Consider the following 12,762-nt stretch of genomic DNA (forward strand, 5'->3'; position numbering starts at 1 on the left):
CAGATCAGGTCTCCCTGTTGTGGTTGTCTGTCTCACCATCCCTACCATCCCTTCTGCCATGAGGAGAGGATCAAGGGACTCTTCTCTATAACTTGACATACAAGAGATGAACAAACAAACAGATTTTTATTTTAAATTTTGGAACCTTTAATACATTCACATGGAACAAAATCAAAAGCCCAAAAAGACATATAGTAAACTGCTCCCTCCTGTCCTAAGGCCTCAGCTACCCTAGTTGTCTGTCCCAGTTTCTTGTGCGGCCTTCTGGAGCTATTGAAGCCAGTCCAACCTTCTACCTAGGAGCTAGCAGGGACTGTGTTTGGCCTCATTCCTGGCGCAGCAGATCCTGAAGTCCAAAGTCACACTGTCAGAGGAGAGCACTGGCCCAGCTGTGCACCTGAAGCCAGAGGGCCCGGGGCAGCATATGGGCCAGCCTGGTGTCCACGGCAACGTTCGTTCTCGGGTTCCTGGGATCAAGCCGTTCTCCCGGGAGTGTGACGCTTCTCCTGGCATCAGTAAGGGACGAGGACAATTCCTGCCCAGGGCAGGAGCTGGGTACAGGAGTAGGGAAGAGGAGGGGACAGAGCCTGACAAAGGAGGGACAGGCACAGGTGCTCTCTGGATGCGAGTGTGAGCCAGGACACCAGAACCTGAGTGTGTAGAGCCATTTGGTCCGAAGGCCCCTGTAACTCAGAGTAGGCCTGCTAAGAGGGGCGTGGGAGCCGCCTTCCCCTGGGCCCTCCCCAGACAGGTCGGGGCCATGCAGAGGTGTTTCTTCAAGTGATACAGCTGCCTTACTGGGCCACAGCGCTCCCGCCCACGTCACTCCCCAGGAATCTGGTTCTTGTTTACCATGAAGAAGTGTGGTTATTACAGAGCCTAGTGGCCCTCCTCCAGCTTCCCCAGAGAGTGTGTGGAGGAGCCCAGGGCCTGGGAAGGGAGAACTGCTGAACAGAAGGACCGGCAGACTTCCTGTGGCGCGGCCCCTCCCAGGGCTCCCTCACCAGGACGAGTCAGAGAAGAGCCTGGCAGGACTCTGGGGGCCTTCCTTGGCTGAGATGTCTGGGACCTATCTTCTACAAAGCTGGGAAAAGAAAGAGCAGAGGAACAGAAGAAGTAAATGAAGGCTAACAGGCAAGGAGCAGGGTCAAGGACCCAGGAAGAGTTGGAGTCAACGTGACACCGCCTTCTCTGTGCTCCACACGGTGTTAAGAAATAACAGAATCCTGGGAGGGAGTGAAGCCTCGGAGGTTTAGGTTCTGAAAACCTTCCATCCCTAGTGACTTGCCCAATGCCTGTCACAGAATATGACATTGATACTCTTGCTGGATGGATGGAATGGAGGGTGGCAGATGGCACACAAAGACAAAATCACGATAAAGGCTCCCATTTATTGAGTGCTTAGTATGTTCTTGGTGGGGCTGTGAGTGCTTTCAGTGTGTTAATTCAATCAATTACCAGAACAAGCCAGCAAGGTGGGTATTACAAGATCCCTCCAGGGGCCTGGACAAGGAAACTGAGGCCCAGTGAATTTTAGTGACTTAAAAGAAGGACTGGAATGGGGATTTGAACACAGGAAGCTAGGACCCAACACTGTCTTCTTAGGTCCCACAGTCTCCAACAGGGAGCAGGGCCAGTTGGAAAGGGACCACCCAGAGACAGACAACTGTCACAGCTTGGGGTACAGAGCTCTATCCTCAAGCTTTCTTCTTCTATCAATTATCCTGCTGTGACCTCGTTGCCATCCCAACCCCTGGGTGGGCTCCACTGGCTCCTTATTAAATCTTAATGAGACTAAGATGGTTAATAGTTTTCCCAAACCCAAATTCCAATGATCTATTCATTTGGCTTAAGATCTTGATACAAAAGCCATAAAAAGACATGGGCCCCGGGACTAGCACAAGAGCCCAGCATCCTGCTTGTTCTGTCTCTGTTTTTGCTACCTCGTCTGGATGCATTTTCCTCATCTGTTCCCTCTGCCTTTTTCGGAACATTGTCCAAATGAGAAGGTATTTCTGAAACACCAGCTTGGTTCATTTCCTCCCCACATAGCAGTCTGCTCTTTTCTCCCTGGGAAGTTGAGCTAACAAGGTAGCAGGAAAATCAGGTCATTTTCACTATTTTTCAGAGTTTCCAGAGGCCATGGTGCTGCAAATGGAAATGTCAACGTGGGATAATTACATTAGCCCTGATGCCCTCTTTTCTGACTCCCCTTTATCCACAATCGATTACTGAAAAAGACAAAGGATGTGAATAATCAGCCAAGCAGATGGAGTGTCAGGTGGCCAGGCCAGAAGAGAAAACTGGGCTCCCCTGAAGGGTGAAAGGGAAGAAAGTCCTCTGGCTCAGAGAGGGTCTCTGCCGTGGGGACGAAACAGGCTGCAGGGAAAGGTGGAGGGCTCCGACCTGGCCTCAGCAGGCAAGGTGTATACGGAGGCACCAATTAATCGCTGGAGTTGTCCTTTAACATGTTCTGACAGCCATGGGAAGCTCTCTCTAGGAAATGAGGAAGGAGGTGGTAAGAAAGGTCCCTGAGGGTATCAACAGGAAGGAGGAAGCTTGGGCATTAGAATAAAGTTGAAAGATCACAAGTCCTGAAAACTAGTTATTTAGAGACAATCCTTGTAACACACACACACACACACACACACACACACACACACACACATGCAGGAGGCTGACAGAGGCTGGGGCAGGCCCACAGTTTTCTTTGGCTGGCTTCTTCTCTGCCTTTAGGTCTGGCTGAGGAGATGGGGCTAGGCATTTCTCACTGGACATTTTAGTCAGTTTCACTTCCTGTTTCTCATACTGAAAGCATAATAATCATCATAATGATAATAATAATTCTGCAGACTTGCCTCTGCCTCCTATTTATCTAGGGCCTGCCAGAAGTGTGTGTTTAAGTGGGAGAGGGAGAGTACAGCTTATCTGCTTCATCAATCAACAGCTGGCAGTGGAGGCAGGCATGGGGGTGAGGGTGGGGGATAGTAATTAGCAATGGAAATTATTAAACTCATTTTTTTTTCCAGAAAGAGGAATCTAAGTGGGTTGGTAGCTCCCCAAATGGCTATTCTCACCATAGAGACATTTATAAATCTCTTCTCCCAAGGTCCTCCAAAAATAAATCCTTTCCATTCTCCAATGTGCCCCAGTTAAGGAAATCCTTGTGAACTGAGGCCCAGAGAGTTTAAGTTGACCTCCCAGAGTCACAAAGCAAGCAGGTCAGCAGGAAAGATAGGACCAGGCCAGGCTTTTCTGCATCCATTAAGAGCTGTAATCAAGAAGGGAATTTCCAGCTCTACAGGGAACTCGCAAAGTTGTAGGAAAAACCACAACTATTTCAGCTAAGGAAAAAAATGTGCAGTCCCTGAAGGCTTGAAACCCTAAGACAGTAAGAGAGAGTGCCCTCTTCCTGAGGATGCCTTGGGAACATCTAAGATTAGGAGGGGTAGGAAGAACAGCTTTCAGACATTGGTCAGGAAAACCATCCATGGAATAGAGGTGTTGGGCCAGTGTTTTAATTTTTTACCTCCAGTAAAGGGCTGTACTCTAAGGACAAAGTTTGAACACTTTACAGGCTCTCAGGACTCAGATGGGAGTGGAGGGAAGTGCAGGAGGCAGCCATTATCTTGATGACAACAATGACATAGTCTTTCTTCAGATCCTGCTCTCCCCTTGGGGATCTGAGGAGAAAGGGAAGGAGGTGAGAAGCAAGTGGTTCAAGAGTCATTTTTGTATCAACAAAAAAGGCAGGGAAAGGGAAAAAGAACAAGAGAACCCCTAATTAATTAATTAATTATTACTTAAAAATCACCACCTGGATGGCACCTGGGTGGCTCAGTTGGTTTAGCGTCTGCCTTTGGCTCAGGTCATGATCCCAGGGTCCTAGGATCAAGCCCTGCGTCCGGTTCCCTGCTTATCGAGGAGTTTGCCTCTTCCCCAGCTCATGCTTTCTCTCTCTCAAATAAATAAATAAAATCTTTAAGAAAAAAAAAAAATGTCCTCCTGGGGCCCAGGTGGTTTAGTCCGACTTTGGCTCAGGTCAGGATCTCAGGGTCCTGGGGTGGAGCCTTGAGTTGGGCTCCATGATCAGCAGGGAGTCTGCTTCTCCCTCTTCCCCCCTCCCCCACCCCCGCTCTGTCTTTCCCCCTACCCCCACCCCCACTGGTTGCGCGCAAACACACACACTCTCTCTCTCCCAAATAAATAAATAAAGTCTTTTTAAAAAATCCCCTTCCTCTCAGATACCAACAAAGACACATACCCCGCCCACACAGTCTGAAGCACTAGTTACACTGAGGGTAAGAGGATGTGAGGTCACACGCTCATTTATTATGATATTTATTGTTGTTGGATTCCCCCCCCTCCCCAAAGACAGTCATCAGCCTGGGGGCTGGATGGTGAATGACAGGTTAAAAATGTGAAAATGAAAAGTTAATCGTGACCCTGTGCGTGATCGACCTCAGGCTGTCAGGTGTCGAATCAGCTCAGAGAGGAAATTATAATAATATCCAGCACTTACATAGCAAGTGCGACGTGCCACACACTGTTCTAAACACTTCACGTATGTTTGCTTGCTCATTTAACACTCGCAGCAAGGCTGTGAGATCGGCGATGGCTATTATGACGTCATCATTCCTCTTCATTTCGAACCTGGCTGTCTGGGCATCTCTGAGCGTGTAGAAGGCCCGTGTTATTTAGCCCCTAACCTCTGCCTCTCTTCCCAGCAGCAACTACCATCGGCTCAGGCCAGGCAACGTAATCGGCAGGACCTAGTGCAAAATGAAAATGCAGGGCTCCTTGTTCAGAACTTATGAAGATTTTCAATAGAGCAGCAGCAGAGCGTTAAACCAAGCACGAGGTCCTCTGAGCCCAGGTCCCCGAGTGATTGCATGGGTCATGCACCCATAGAACCTCCCTGAAACCTGGGCACAACTGTGGTGCTGTCTTCTGCTATCCTACCCCGGGGTGGGCCCAACTCCCGAAATAAGCAAAGGGAAAAACATCCTACCCCCAAATACATTGGGTGTCTCTGTACGGCTTTGTTGAAGAAGGTATTCCACAGCGGAAAGAAAGTTGGGTTTTCACACTGGATCTGGACGATTTTTAAGATCTCTCCTAGCACTGCACTAGGAGATCTGTCCTTCTGCTCATCCCTCTCCTCACATCCCGCATCGAACAGGTTGGCAGTTTTTGCTGATTCAATCCCAATAAGGCTTACTGTATCCTGGCCTCTTTTCCTTCTCCCTGGCTACCGGCCTGGCTTTTGCTCAGCTAGAATATTCCTGTAACTACTAACGAGATCCCTTTTCTTCAACCCTCCATTGTTTCTAATCCTCTGCTTGTTACACTTGGGTCTTTGGTGGTTACTCTTTAGGACTTCCCCTAGGCTGTACGTTTCTCCAGGGTGGGTACTCCATTCCTGGGCAGCTGTGCCTTCTTCAGGGGCCTTGAGAAGAGCAGTTTGAGCTTTCTGGGTATTTCTCCCCAGCCTCCTCTATTTACACATCTCTCATTTTCCGTCAGGCCCGTGGTCTGGAGCACACCTCTGCGTCTCGAACCCTCAGTCAGGAGAGCACAGCTCTTCTGCCTACATTCCAGAGGAAAGCATGACATCCAAAGTCCTATCTTCTATTACAATTAAAACATATCCAATTAGAAGGGTTAGAAAGATCTGCCTCCCCATTGGATCAGTAAGGAGCAGTTAACAATGACAAGAAGCCACAGAGAGAGCTAATGGGTGTTTTTTGCTTGAAACTGAACATGGAGGCTTGTTTGGCCTTTTGTTTTCAACCAGAAAGACAGAGAGACCTGACTTCTTTAATTTCATTAAACATCACAAAGTGACTGCAGCTTAGGATGGTTTTAAAGAGGGATGGCTTTGACTGCTACTTTAGGGAGGAAGTTCTTTTTTTTTTTTTAATGATTTTTTATTATATTATGTTAGTCACCATACAGTACATCCCTGGTTTCCGATATAAAGTTCGATTCATTAGTTGCGTATAACACCCAGTGCACCATGCAATATGTGCCCTTAGGGAGGAAGTTCTAATCAAAGATGCTCTTCTTCATTATTAGTAAGCCTTGCTGGTACCCTGATCTCATTTAAAGACCAACGTAAATTACCTGGGGACCAGAATATGGTGACCTCCCTCTGTCAGTGGGGATGTGTTCAGCTGGGAAGGTAACCAGCAATGGCTTTATCTGTAAGGAAGTTAATAGTTTCTCGCTAAGACTGAAGGGAAGTGATTTCAGGTTGCTCGGTACCTCAATAATAAGTAGCCCCGGGGGTCTGGGTCATACCAGCCTCCGGCTCAGCTCGCCTGGTCACTCTTGCAAGTATACTGCAGCAGCTCTAAGCTTCTCAACCCCAGACGACAGGCTTCAACAGAGCGAGGAAAGCGGCAGGGGTGAAACAAAGAACACAAATACATTTTAAAGGGCTTTCCCCCCGCCTCCTGGGACTGTGTTATTTATCAAGGGAAAACATATTTCCCAGAGAGCCTCAGCAGATTTCCCATTATATCTTATTGACCAGAAGTAGATCACATGCCCATCTGAAGCCAACCACTGGACAAAGGACCAGAATTCCCAGGGTAGGAAGGGGCCTACCTACCCAGGAAGAGAGGGGTGGTTTTTGAGCAGGTAACTGACAGCAATCACCCCACTTCCACTCAACGGACTCCACCCCCTCATCCTGTACCATGTGGCAGTGCTCCTGGCTCTCTCACTCCTGCCCCTGCCTACACTTGCCCTGTGTCCCCATGTCCCCGTGTGTCCTCTTCCCTTTCCTAGCAGACTCACTGTGGGAACCATGGGGCTGCGGAGCCTGCGAACACTTCATCTCCTGTTTCCTCAACTCTCCCAAAGTCATGCTGGTGTCTCGGCCACCCTCCATCTCCTTCTGGCCCGAGTTCTCTTCCTTGCTTTGAGCCCTTTGCCGGATTTTATGCTTGGAGCCATCCCTTCTTCCTCAGCCTCCCCCCTGCCATTGCCTTCAATGGCTCTTCTCCCCCGCCTGTTCCTGAAGTGTCTGCGTTGCCCACAGCTCCTCCTTTGGCTGTTTCCCCATCATTCCCTACTACTTCTCAGCTAACTCTGTACCAGGGCCCCCAAATCTACAAATCCAGCCCAAATATTTCTCTTGAATCCATACCCATAGTGGACTTGTATTACTAGGCATTTTCAGACACCTTAAATTCATCATCCACAGCACTGATTTCATTATCTACACACACACACACACACACACACGCACACGCACACGCAAACGCCCACGCACACGGCTTCATTCCGCTGCTCAGAGAAGGTATCACAATCCATTGGGTCACCAAAAGCTGAAGCAGGTGGTGCTCCTCCCATCTCTCATCCCTGATGCTCAAAGACCACTTCCTGCTCGTCCCCCCCTCCTCTCTACCAGTTTCCCTCCTCTCTGCTTCTGTGCCACTCCCCTGCCTCACGCAGTCACCATCTTCTGTCTGGATTATGGCACCAGCTTCCTAACTGGTTTCTGGTTTTCTCTTCCCGATCCATTCTCTCAACACTGCCCCAATAACTTTTTTAAATATAAATCTGATCACATTACTCTAGAGCGTCCAACATCTTTCAATAGCTCCCCAGAGCCTAAAGAAATGGACCAGACTCCTTAGTAGAGCAGATAGGGCTCTTCAGAGGCCTCACCCCAAAGTCGCGAGCACTGTTTTTAGAAGTTTAATCTGCAGGTGTTGCGTCCATTCAGTGGAAGAGAGGACAGACGGTGACAGAGAAATCAGTGAAGACACTATTCTCAAATACTGTTTTAAAAGCTCTATTATCAGGTTTGCAGATTTTGTAAGGCCATGTTGCTCCCAGAATCCTTGAATAGACACAACACCTAATAAATATCGATTTAAAATGGAACTGTATTCCTTTCCTTTGGGTTTTAGCTTTTGCAACTGCTTAACAGGATAGACAGTCATACAGCCCATAGATTTTGGCTGGGTCACTTGATTTCCACAACCTCCTTCTCTGTGGCCTCATCTTAGAATTTGGAGGTAAGAATAAAGATACCAAGTAATTGGAATGAAGGGGTGAATGAAAGAAACATTTTGGACAATGAATGATAGGACCTGGTTACTATTAAAAACTGGGTGCCCAAGTAAGCTCTGTCCTCTGTCCCAGGGGAATGTAGCCAAGTTCTTGGATTAGAGAAATAGTAAAAGACATGGTAGTTTCGTATAGAGGATGAGAGGAGTTGCCTGTGTGGGTAATGGTTTATGGGGGCTGAGGGAGGAGAGAAAGAGAACAGATAATGTTAATAAATCACAACCATATCCAATAAAATAGAAATTGGGAAGCTCAATTTCAGATAAAGGCAACGAATACTCCCCTCTCACGTTTTCGTAGTATTAGAACCCCAGCTTTAAAAAGCAAAAGTCAGAGCTCAGACAATGGGAAGTTTCTCTTTCTTAGGATCTGACAAAAAAGAGACAATAAGAAATGGAACTGGGAGTCAAAAAAGAGGAAGTCCTTTTTGGAGATGCACCTGTGAGATTCTCTAGCCAGTGGAAGGGAGACAAATAGCATAATTGAGCTTCTGCTACTCTCTGGTATAGTACCTCACATGCATTGCCTCATTCAAGCCTCAGACTATAAGGGAAGAATGAATATTTCCATTTGTGGCTTAACAGAGAAAAAACTAGCCACATACTTAGTAAGGGACAAAGGGACAAAGATCTTTCTGACCCCAAAGCACATGCCTTGTCATCTCCCTATGACCGTGAGCAGTCAGCTAGAAAGTCTCCTCTCCCAGGATAGTGGTTATCCTTCCAGATTCATTCATTAAACAAGTCTTAACTGGGTGACCAGGCACAGAGAGGCTATGGAGCAGCTGTGGGTCTGCTTTGGAGAAGGGGTATTAAAAGGATCCCTTAGAGGTCCCTTCTGGCTAGAAAGTTCAACAACTGTAGGAAACTGAGGTAGCCACAGCTCCCTTCTCTGCTGTCGTCAGTATCTGAGTAATTCTCCCCAGGGAAAGGGCCAGAACAGGGAACCACAACTGGTCTGACAAGGCTAGGGAGAGCAGAAGAAGAGAAAGACATGGAAGTCTGAGGGTCAAATTGGACCCTGGTAGGCTCTCCCCAGTTCCCATGTTCAAGACAGCAGGCCCAGTATAGTTTCAGTTAGAGATGATGAAAAGGTTCTGGAGATGGACAGTGGTGACAACAAGTGACTGATACACTTAAAAATGACTAACATGGTACATTTCATATTGTATACAGCTTAGCACAATAAAAATGTTTAAAGGTCCACTTAGCAAAGCAAATTCTTGAAAACAATTTTTTTAATTTTATTTTTAAAAATTTTTTTAAAAGAATTTATTTATTTGTTTGACAGAGAGAGAGAAAGCACAAGCAGGAGGAGGGGCAGAGAGAGAGGGAGAAGCAGACTCCCCGCTGAGCAGAGAGCCGGACATAGGACCCCATGCCAGGACCCTGGGATCACGACCTGAACCGAAGGCAGATGCTGAATTGCCTGAGCCAGCTAGGCACCCGTAAGATTTTATTTTTAAGTAATCTCTCCACCCAACACGGGGCTTGAACTCACAACCCTGAGATCAAGAGTGGTGGGCTTCATAGACTGGGCCAGTCAGGTGCCCCTTGAAAACAATTTTGAAACACACTATGCAACACTGCTTCTAAATGTACACATACCCAGAGCATTGACCATTCAGACCACCATTCACACAATTCAGTTTATTTTAGTTTTAAGCTATCAGTACAAAGGAGGGAGGGAAGGAGGGAGGGAGGGAGGGAGGGGAAGGAAGGAAGGAAGGAAGGAAGGAAGGAAGGAAGGAAGGAAGGAAGGAACTGTACCAAAAGCACCATTAATTTACCTGTGGAAACAGTCACAACCGCATCCAAATTGTTTCCCTAAAGGCAACAATTGTCCTGGTTTGTTTCCCACCCATTGCATCCAGCGCCTGATGCCTGAGGCGTCACAGTGCACATACAAGGAATGTTCAGTAAGGCGCCTAAAAATAAATGTAAATCATAAAGCCTGCTAAGTGATGATAACAAAGGCTCAGGACCAAGTCTTTCCAGCCTGAGTGCCACAGTCACCAGGTCACTCTGACCTTCCCTGGCAGGCAGCCCTGGAGGGCTGGAAAAGGTGACTTCCCTACCAGGATGGAAGGAGCCTGGCAGCCACGAAGGGCTGAGCCCCGAGGGGTGTCTCAGGTCCAGGCACGAGTGACAGTGACAGCAGCTTCTGACAAGGGAGAGCACCCCGGCAATGGGACTACTGGGGCTCCAGGACCAGGAAGTACCCCCTTGCCCCTTCCGAGCCAGGGGCCGCCAGGCCACACAACACTGTGGCAGGCGGTGGCCTTCCAGGGAGGCCGCCCCTGCCTCTGTATCTGCACGTCACAGATATGGAAAGAGCGAGGTTTGAATAAAGATATGCAAACAGGTAGCTTCTGTTCCTCCATGGAGCAAAAAGGAAAAGTGACTCACTCAGCGCCCTCATTGCAACCAGAGCCAGAGCTTTTTCCGCTGTAATGTGTCAATCCAGAAAACTGCAAGAAGCTCCTGGCTGGGGACCATTAACTGCAGTGCCGAGAAAGAGAAGGAAGCTAGAGGGACTCGAGCCTGGACTCACAGTCTCCCTCTCCCCCCCCCCTCCCCTTCCCCCCCTTCTACTCCTTTTTTTTTTCTTTTCTTTTCTTTTCTTTTTTTTTTTTTTTTTTTTTGAGTTTTGGGGCAGAAATTGCTAAGGACTAAAGTAGGGTTTGCCGCTGCCTCTGTGGCACTTCATACCTATCTTCACCACCAGAGGGGGCAGTTGCTCCACATCGGTGGTCTCTCTGCTTGGCTGAGAAGGTACTTTTAAGGTGAGAGACCCCTAAGGCCCTAAGGGTCATTTCAGCTCTCCCCTACCCAAGTGTGGCCTGCGTTTACTTAGCAAACATCACCCCGTTTTAGATAAGGGAGGCATGCGGGGATCATCTTGTCCCAGGCAGCTGGCTGTTTCCCTCACTCTTAAAAGGATTCTAGAAATAGACTCCAGCACCTCGCTTGGCGGCTGTTACACGGCTGTCAGTGTTGGCTGCTGGCTCCCCACAGCCCCTGAGATGGGAGCCACATAAGGGCAGGTAACCCCTGCTCTGGGTGACGGCGCTTTAGCCCCTGCAAAGGGAGCCGGAGTTCCTCTCTCCTGCCCAGGAGACCCGGGCACCTGCTCCCATCCTTCGGGCCACCTCACAGACCACCCCTGAGAGCAACACTCAGACCCTAGGTCTGCCAGCCCAAATCCTAGAGCCCCTTTGGGCGCCTCTTGAGCTTCTTGTTCGAAGAAGCACCCTTTGTGGGGGTGAATTTGGGCTCATGAGGAACCCCATTTAGAATCTACTCCCACCCCTCCTTGCCCCCAATGCATCTGTCTTTGCTTCATTCCATCTGCTGTCCTCAGGGGAATGGCTAATTAAATTGAGAAGAGCTGGCCTATTTTTGGTGTTTTTCAGCTAAGACCTGGAGGAAAAGCCACAAAGTTTGGAAAGAACCCCAGGGAGACTAAAAAGGCCCGGAGTTGGCTGGTTATTCTAAGATTGGCAGGTCCTGAATCCCATAGGCTGTCTGCTCCGGTTCAGGTTGGACCCCAGTCTTTGGGTCATCAAATTTGAGGATGGGGTGAACACTGGAGGAAGGGGAGATAGCCTCCTGGGTGTTCTGGATCCCTGCATCCTAGGAGAGACAAGCTCATTTATTTGGCCTTGTTTTTTACTGCGGAGTCAGAGAAGCGAGTGCAACAGTTTTAGGGAGTTAACGCTGTTGCTCTGGAGAAGGACGGCAGGGCGTTGGGATGAGGGGATGAGATGTGGAAGGCACGCAGGGGGTGGAGCAGAGGTACAGACCCCTAGCTCAGGTTCCTGCATTTGGACAAATATTGTGTCCTCCCAGAAAATTACTTTCTACCCAAAAAGAAAACTCGTCATGTTACTCCCTACATGAAAACACCCTTTAGGGTTTCTTTTATCTGCTTAACTGATAAACTGATAAACTCTGGAACTGGACCTATCACGTTTCTTTAAATCAGCCCCAACCTTTCTCACCAGATTCAATTCCTGCCATCCCGTGCTCTAGCCACCCTGAGCGTTCCACTCTCCTTTCTCACCTCTTGCTAAAATTCCCACACATTTCAAGTCCTCTGCCAGGAATTCCCTTCTCTGCCTCACAAATTCTACTCCCTGATGGACTCGCAGTGCAAGTGTTACTTCTCTGAAACCTTTTAAACGCTTCTAGAAATTAGTCACTGTCTCTGCTGTGGGTCTCCAGAACTTTGCTAATCCCTCCATCACACCTGCGACCAAACACATTATAGTGATTTTTGTACATGTCTCTGTTCTATGTAAAATTTGCCCCTTGAGAGCAAGGAGTGTGTTTTATTCATCCAGATAGCCTGAGTTCCCAGCAAGGAGCCAAGCGAATTTTTGTTGATGAATTGCTTGATCAATTAGGATATCACTCTTGGAGGTGGAGGAAACCTATTCTCTCAAGAACCCAGCAAGGAAGGTAGCTCAGAAAATGATCCTTCCCAGGTGAGGTGAGAAGTAATGTGTGGAGTCAGACAACTACGGTCCGATGGCTGTCTTTGTCCATGGCCATTATAGAAAATCTCAGGGGCAGAAGATCTGAAACTTGACCCTGGGAGGATCCAGTTGCTAAGTGGCACTCTGCCACAGCGAAAGGAAGTACTCCCAGCCCTTTGTTCACCTGTCTTTCCAGC

At 48.3% G+C, this 12,762-nt stretch overlaps 1 long non-coding RNA gene across 1 annotated transcript; it reads right to left on the bottom strand.

Annotated features, from left to right (window-relative positions):
* Positions 1-203: 203 nt before the first annotated feature.
* LOC130544220 (uncharacterized) lies at positions 204-9,996 on the bottom strand. The gene is made up of 3 exons (XR_008960337.1): positions 9,875-9,996; positions 3,530-3,683; positions 204-1,084 (listed from the first exon to the last, which is right to left on the bottom strand). It is a non-coding gene; the product is annotated as an uncharacterized LOC130544220 (long non-coding RNA).
* Positions 9,997-12,762: the final 2,766 nt, after the last annotated feature.

Source organism: Ursus arctos, unplaced genomic scaffold (assembly GCF_023065955.2).
Source record: "Ursus arctos isolate Adak ecotype North America unplaced genomic scaffold, UrsArc2.0 scaffold_2, whole genome shotgun sequence".
Classification (NCBI taxonomy): Eukaryota; Metazoa; Chordata; class Mammalia; order Carnivora; family Ursidae; genus Ursus; species Ursus arctos.